Here is a 7,848-nt window from a genome sequence, read left to right on the forward strand (position 1 = left end):
GAGCTGGAGGGAAAAGCAGATTCTGGGGCCCGGACCTGCTGACTCAGAAACTCAAGTTCACGGCCCCGGAAGCCCGCCCGCTCCTCGAGGGGTCCGAGAGCCGCCGCTCCGCTGGCCTTGAACCTAGACGCTCCCGCTGCCTTATCGCCGGCCTGACAGCTGCACTGACGACCGGGCGTCTGAAATTCCCGCGAGCGGTTCACAGGGAGCGGTCCCGCACCGGCCAGGACTCTCCGTCAATGGCCGACCCTTCGTTCCCCACGCGGCCCCCCCAGCCAGCTCCCCCCTCCCCATGCAGACAGTCATTACCCTTATAAAGACAACAGTTGTTTCACCACCGAAATACGCCTTTATTTGGGAACAGTAGAGAATTGCAAATTGGGACCCGCAGGCTGTGGCAAAACCACCTGCAAGTCATTTTATGGAGAAGGTGGAGGAAGCTGGGAGGGTTTTTTAAAGATGTTTATTTATTTATTTGAAGTTTATTCATTTTGACAGAGCCAGAGAGCACAGGGGAAGGGCAGAGAGAGGGAGAGAGAATCTCAAGCAGGCTCTGCTGCTGTGAGCACAGAGCCCTGCGAGGGGCTTGAATCCCGAATTGTGAGATCATGACCTGAGCTGAAATCAACGTCTGACGCTCAACCACTGAGCCACCCAGGCGCCCAGGGAGGAGATGTTTTGAACAAAAGACTGTTGGAGAAAAGCAGGCATTGGGGTGATGGCAGTTTCTCATCGGCTGAGGTGCAGGGGTGGCGGCTTTGTGGTGGGAGACGTTGGACACGGGTTTCCCTGCGGGGGCCCGGAACTGATGGCCCTCTCCTGCTGGGGGTCTTCCGCTGGGTGATTGGTGACCAGTCCTGTAATTGACCCAGAGTGACGGCCCCCCCTCCCAGCCTCCCCAGCGAGCAGCCGGGTCTACGTCCCTGAGCTCCCCTTTGTTCATTTGCGCCAGACCCACACCATCTTCCTCCCTGTCCACACCGAGCCCTCTCTGGAATCGGGCTCACCTGACTTCTCCAGGTTAGAAACGGGTGGCAAGTGGGGGCTGAGGCCAAGCGGCTCCAGAGTGACCCTCTGTAGGTGGGGAGGGACATTTCCTTATGGAAGGGGCTGGCCACCTACCTCCATTCTCCTTTGCTCAGCTCAGAGGCCCAGACCACAGGCTCCCCAAAGACTGTGATTAGGAAGGGTCTCCCCACTCCATTCAAAGACTCAGAACCCACCCTGGATGGCGCTGCCCAGACCCAACAAGGGATCCTGCAGCACAAGCAACAAGAGTCCACCATTCCCTGATGGGCAGGATGGAGCGAACGGCCACCGGTATATGGGAAGGCGTGAGCCGGCAAGGAGAGACGCCGGACAGAACTGCGAGCAATGATGCAACTTTTTCAAACCACAGGAGGCTCTCTTATTGAGAATCGCCAGCCCCTCTTATTGAGGAATAAAATCAGAAAGCGCCAGGGTGAAAGCAAAAACCAGGTGGCACGCACCAAGGCCAGGGTCAGGGCCAGGGGAGGGGAGCGTCGGGTCTGGCGTGCCAAATTTAAGGAGCCGCTCCCCCGCTCAGTCTCAGTGATGCCCAGACACTCCAGGAGCCTCCCTGGTGACTCCTGATCTGAGATTTTGGTACCTCGCTCTTTCTAATTGGCTCCTTACATGAACTTCCCTGAAGAGCCCAGGGGCTTGTTAGGGGTGTCATTCGGAAATAAGAAAATTATAACGCATATGCACCGTGTAAGTATGTGCCATGTGGCAGCCTGTGAGAATACGTCACCTTCACAACCATCCTATGAGAGGAGTGAGATTATCACTCCCATTTTACACACGAGAAGACAGAGACATAGGAAGTAGGCCACTGTTGGGTCCCCTAAGTCAGAAGTGGTCAGGACGTGGGAGAGCTAAGACCACAGTCTAGCGTTTTCTTCCCTGTGTCTGGCATCTTCCCCTCTCATGCTTAAATCAACACGATCCAGCTTCTGTCCTGCAGAAGCTCGCAGCCTTCCATTCCACCCGGATTGCTGACAAGTCCTTTTCTACTAAAGAAACACTGATTATGTTCTACCAGCGAAGTGTCAAACCCTTGGCCTTTGAGAATTATCCTTCAGGACCAGCACCCGACTCAGACATCCCTAAACGCAGCCTGGAATTCTGCTGGCCTGTCCTTCCTGCTAAGCTCCCGGAGACATTCTCCTGCCCCGCCAAGTCCCAGCTGTGATGCTCTCTGTCTATGCAGCTGCCCCTGGGAGGTCCTTTCAAGCCTGGGTCATTCAGCCCTGCTCTTCCACGGTCAGCCCCCTATCTTAGCTCAGGCTGAGAAGCTCTTGCATCTCGGGTGGACGATACGGATAGCGGGAAGGCGCAGTGGCACCGCGATGGGGTTGTCACGTGACCAAGGCAAGCCTGCATCCCTCCAATGCCCCCCCCCCCAGCAGTAGGTGCTCAGTAAGCATGGGCCGGATTTAACGGGAATGAGGTGCCCAGCCCCCTCAGCTCCTGGGGCTCCCACCGTGGCTCAGCTGGCCCTGCCCTCTCACTACTGTCTCGCTTGGTCCAAGGACATCTGGCAAAAGCAGGGCAACCACAAGGAAGCATAGGAGGAGGCAAACGTCACACTGACCCCACGCCCTCTGCCGGCGCAGCCACGGGCGCCCAGGGCGCTCCAGATCGCTCCGGTCCCTGTCCAGCCCCCTCTCCCCCGCCAGCCTGGCCCGGGCCTGCGGAGTGGGCAGCGGTGCCGAGCAGGCTTCCAAGCATCACTCTGTACCTCCAGTCCAGTGCGCGTCCTCAACTCCCTGCGGGCACTGGACAGCACCCTGCTTAAATGCTGCAGGGTGCCCCACTGCAGGAGTGGGGGTGGGTGGGGAATCCCAGCTGCTTAGCCTGGTGTGCCAGACCTGGCCCTGCCCAGCCTCACCTGGCTCGGCCCACTCCCACCCACTGCCGAGTGTAACACCTTGCTCACCGCGCAGAACTCCTGCAGCTCACGGTGCTCCTCCTCCCCCCCTGCACGCCGGGCTGCTTTCCTTCCCGGGACCGCGTGGCCTAGCGTCCTGGGCGCCCCCCGGTTCTCTCCCACCCCCACCCATCTAGCACAGTCTCATCACACTGCCGTGACCTCTGTGAACGCCCATTCTGCCACCAGCTTGTCCACAGGGCAGTTGCTGTTGCACTTGGGATCTAGCGGAGTTCGTGGCACATAGTATTGCCATGGATGTTTCTAGAATGGACTGATGAATGAATGAATGGTGAGTCTGAGAACTGGCTCTGATCCTGCAGACCGGGCCCTCGGGAGTCCTCCGGCCAATTGCCTTAAGCATCTCCTCCCTGATCTTGCGTTTCCCAGTCAACTCAGGTTCGGTTTCAGTTTCTTTTCTCCTTTTTCTTGGTTCACAAAAAGGAAAGTCAAAAAGGGAGACTAAGATTACAGGAAGTAGAGCGGAAGAAAGGGCGGAGCCGGAGGGGGCGGGGCCGGGGGGCGGAGGGGNGACCGAGAGGAGGCTGGGGTTGGGGACCGTGCACGTGGGGCAGCCCCCGAACCGCAGAGGCCGCCACGCCCACGCCTGACGCAGTCCGAGGCCGGGGCAGAGCTGCGCCCCATGCGGCGTCCTTTCTGGGCGGCCTGGGGCGTGGCTCCGGAGTGCGTTGTCATTGGCCCGGATCTTTGTTTTCTGCGTAGACCCGCGCCACGGATTGGTGCCTCTCAAAGGCGGGGCCAGCATCGCTGGATTCACCTGGAAGCTTGTCAGACCTGCGGGGTCCAGGGCCACCTCGGACGCTGCACCCATCTGCGTTTCCAGAGGAGTCTCCAGGTGGTTAGTTTGCAGTTCAGGCGTGAGAGCCTGGAGCCTGCAAGATTGCTATTTATTTGGTACTTAAGGGCAGGGCCCGATTTTGCCTTCTCCGCCCCCGACGCCCTGTGTGCCAGAGGAGATAGGAACTGAAAAGTCTGGTGAAGCTGAGCCGGTGGGTTTGCCCCTGGCCCTGGCTTGGTGTCGTGTGGCCCACCCAGCCTGCAGCCACGGAAGGCTGGTGGCCTCTCGTTTTCCTGGGATAGGGCCGTCTGTCTTCTCTGGTCCTCCCTGGTGATCAGCGCCTTGTGGAAGGTATTTTTCAGGTAAGAAAGGCGGTGCCGCTGTCACCTGCGCGCGCCCCTCCCTCCCCCCAGGAGCTTTCCCAAGGAGTTTATGGGAATTGGTACAACCATTGGAGAATTCCCCTAGTTCTCAAATCCCAACCCAGGCCGCCTCCTTCCTCTTCTGCCTACAACCAACCTCAGTATTTCATAGTCTAGAAAGTGGGGTGCTTGCTTCCGCGGCCATATGTGGTATAGGAAGTGGAGAGATCCCAACACAGTAGCTCTGTTAAAAATGCCATCTCGTGGCTGTGGACCATTCACCTGATATTGACACCCCCCCCCCATAAGATACTGGGCCACTGTCTTTACACACATGATCTATAGCGAACATCAGTCAGCTGGGAAAATCACACAGCTAGTGAGAACTGGAAATTCCTTTCCACGCTTTCATGGGCCACCTTGTTTGTGTCGCTACTGCAGTTACCTGCCCGCCATCACTCACTGCTTCAAAACACATTTCTAGAACGCCCTCTGTTTGCCAGGTACCTCAGGCACCGTGACAGGAACAGGGGTGTGCATGAATCATTTCCACCCTGATCCGGATAGTCCTTTAGACCCTCCATGTGAGCTCCCATGTTGTGGTAAAGTCCCAACATGCGACATGGCAAAGAACCGATGTCTTTGGCCAAGGGCCACCGAGGGCCCGAGGCCTGTCCACAGACAGGAGAGCTTGGAGCCCGGATCAGTTTGCTGCAGCTGCAATAACAAATTGCCACAAACTCAGTGGCTTAAAACAACAGAAACTTCCTCTCCTACAATTCCGAGGCCGCAAGTCCAAGGTCAGTTTCACAGGGCTACGGTCACGGTGTGGACGGGGCCGTGCTCCCTCAAGAGACTCTGGACAGAATCCTTCTGCTTGCCTTGTCCCTCTTCGAGAGCTGGGTTCCTTGCTCTCCTTGGCTCCCGGCCCCTTCCTCTACCTCCACAGCTGGCAGCGTGGTCCCTTCCCATCTGCTCCTTCTTTACTTGGCCTCCTCTGTAGTCACAGCAACCCCTCTGCCTCCCTCTAGTGGGGACACCTGTGATGGCATCTGGGGCCCGCGGGGATTACCCAGGGTCACCTTCCCGGCTCAGTCTTTAGCATCCCCAGACCTACAAAGACCCCTTTCTCCATTTAAATTATCTGCCGCCCGAGGAAGGGGGGTGACGCTAAGACAAAACAAGGGCCTTCATTTGGGGTCTCAGAATGGCACCTCTGGGAGCACCGATCGCAGAGTAGCCAGAAAAGTGTCTGGCTTGGGTAGGGAAGGCAAGGGGGTTTGAAGAGAAAGAGGAAGAAAGTCATCACGTGATTTAAATAAACAAGAAAAGAGAGAGAACCTGTTAATTCGGGGCTACCGGGCTGAGCCGCTTTCAGTCACCATCCGATGGATTCTTCTATTCGTGCCGTCAACACAAACTTCCGGGTCCGCATTATTTGACTCTTTGCTCTTCATAAAGTTCCCATCAGCAGTTTTATGGTCGAACGCCAGTCATTCTGCAGGATTTTATGAACGACTGTTTGTAAAACAATTACGGATGCCGGCCCGGTTCAGGAGCTCATTGGTTAAAAAATGAAATGGAACCTTGGGGCGCCTGGGTGGCTTAGTCGGTTAAGTGTCCGACTTTCACTTAGGTCATGATCTCACGGTTCGTGGGTTCGAGCCCCGCGTCGGGATCTGTGCTGACTGCCAGCTCGGAGCCTGGAGCCTGTTTCAGAGTCTGTAACTCCCTCTCTCTCTGACCCTCCCCTGCTCACGCTGTCTCTCTCTCTCTCTCTCCTAGAAATAAATAAAACATTTAAAAAAAATTAAAAAAAAATGAAATGGAACCTCAACATAGAGTCAGAGATTTTGTACAGGTGCCCGTCACTTTCACAGGCGCGGGGATTAGAGCCTGGCTGTTTGGGGGGCCGTTAATGCCGCCCACCGCAGAAGCGGACCCTCCCCCAGCTGACCCCTGTGCTGGGAGTGCAGTTGCCTGACCTGTGGCTGGACCAGCTCTGTGAGACGTTGGAGCGCCCCCCAGGGGTAGAAAGAAGATGGGAACTCCAACTTTGTCCCACCTGGGGACACCTTTTCACGAATACCTTTCGGCCTCATCACTGCACCGCTGGTGGAAGGGACCCCCACACCCCACTGCCGCCCGTGTGAGAAACATCAGAGGGGTGTAATGACACGGGCATGGGTCCACGCATGGGCAGCCCGGACTGTGGTCACGGCACGTGTCACCTGCAGGGGCATTTCTGCAGCACCAGGGCCAGCGAAGGGAAAAGTCTGGGAGACGGAACATACCCAACACAGCGGCCAGACCGTCCATAAAGACAGAGCTCTTATAGCGAGCGGAACCCAGCCTGTCCTCTGTCGAAACCAGCCCGGGAGCCAGACTGTTTTCTACCCACAGTCCCAAAAGTTAAGCAATAACCTCTAAGCAGTTAGCTCCAAATGACCAGGGTTTGCTTCATAACTGACAGATTCTCTCATGTTTTGTCCCTACTTTTTTTTTTTTAATTTTTTAATGTTTATTTGTTCTTGAGAGAGACAGACAGAGACAGAGCGTGAGCAGGGGAGGGGCAGAGAGGGAGACACAGAATCCGAAGCAACTCCAGGCTCCGAGCTGTCAGCACAGAGCCCGACGCGGGGCTCGAACCCATGAACCGGGAGATTGTGACCTGAGTCGAAGTTGATGCTTAACCGACTGAGCACCCCCCCCCCCAAGCGCCCCTCTTGTCTCTATTTCTGATTCAGGACTCCCCAGAGAAAGCCGAATATGTACGCCTAGCCAGTCACAGGGGACGTCTGCTTCTTGTTCACTGTCCCCAGCCTCCAGCCAGGGCTCCCACGGAGCCTTCTCCCTGCCTGTGAGGCTCTGGCCAAACCCCGGCAGTCGTCAGCTCCCGCTAAATAACTTTGGGGGGTCTTCCTTTATTTCCTCACTCGTTAGGAACAAAACCCCAGCCCGCAGCAGGACTGCAGGAAAAAACATACGTGTGCGCACCCGGGTGCCTGGGTGTGTGAGCGAGTGAAGGACCCCGGGGTAAGACGGAAGAGCAGAGAACACGTCTGTCCCATACTCCCGTGTTTTGTGCAAGGAATGTTCCCCGTGGATGTAGGGGTGGGTGTGACAACAGGCAAATCCGGTCTCTCCCCTGGCTTCTGTCTGCTCAGCCGGACAGACGTGTTGCTTCATTTCCCAGCCTTCCTTGCAGTCCGGCGAGGCCCCAGGCCTGAGGCCTGCCTCTGGAATGTGGGAGGAAGTGAGCTACACAGTTCCCCAGCCTGGCTCCTGGAACCTTCCAGAAAGCCCTCTACACTCTCCCGTTCCTCACCTGGCAGTCAGATGCAGAGGGTCTGGTGGGGGCTCAAAAGCGCCGGCGATGGGGGTGCCATGAGGCAGCAGGATGCTGGGGGCCCAGGGACGGGGTGGCTCAGGACCCTGCCAGTCGGCCGAGGGCATCCATGATGGGAGCAAGGGGCGCAGCTGGGCCGTGGTAAGCCGCGGAGGTCCGGAGGCCCTTGCGGCAGCCATCGGCTTATTCTGATGAGAACATGGGCCGCACACTCAGCCCCAAGCTCCGACCCGCTGGGAAGCCAAGTGTGATGGGCTGCCTTGTGTTGCGCCAGATGTCACGTTCAAGTGCTCGCCCCCGGGGCCTCTACGGACCTAGAGAGTACGAAAGAGAGCAGTGTCTGATGGGCAGGAGGGGTTGCTGGATTTTTAAACACTTGCTTTGG

This window comes from Crocuta crocuta, unplaced genomic scaffold (assembly GCF_008692635.1).
Source record: "Crocuta crocuta isolate KB4526 unplaced genomic scaffold, BGI_CrCroc_1.0 scaffold931, whole genome shotgun sequence".
Lineage (NCBI taxonomy): Eukaryota > Metazoa > Chordata > Mammalia > Carnivora > Hyaenidae > Crocuta > Crocuta crocuta.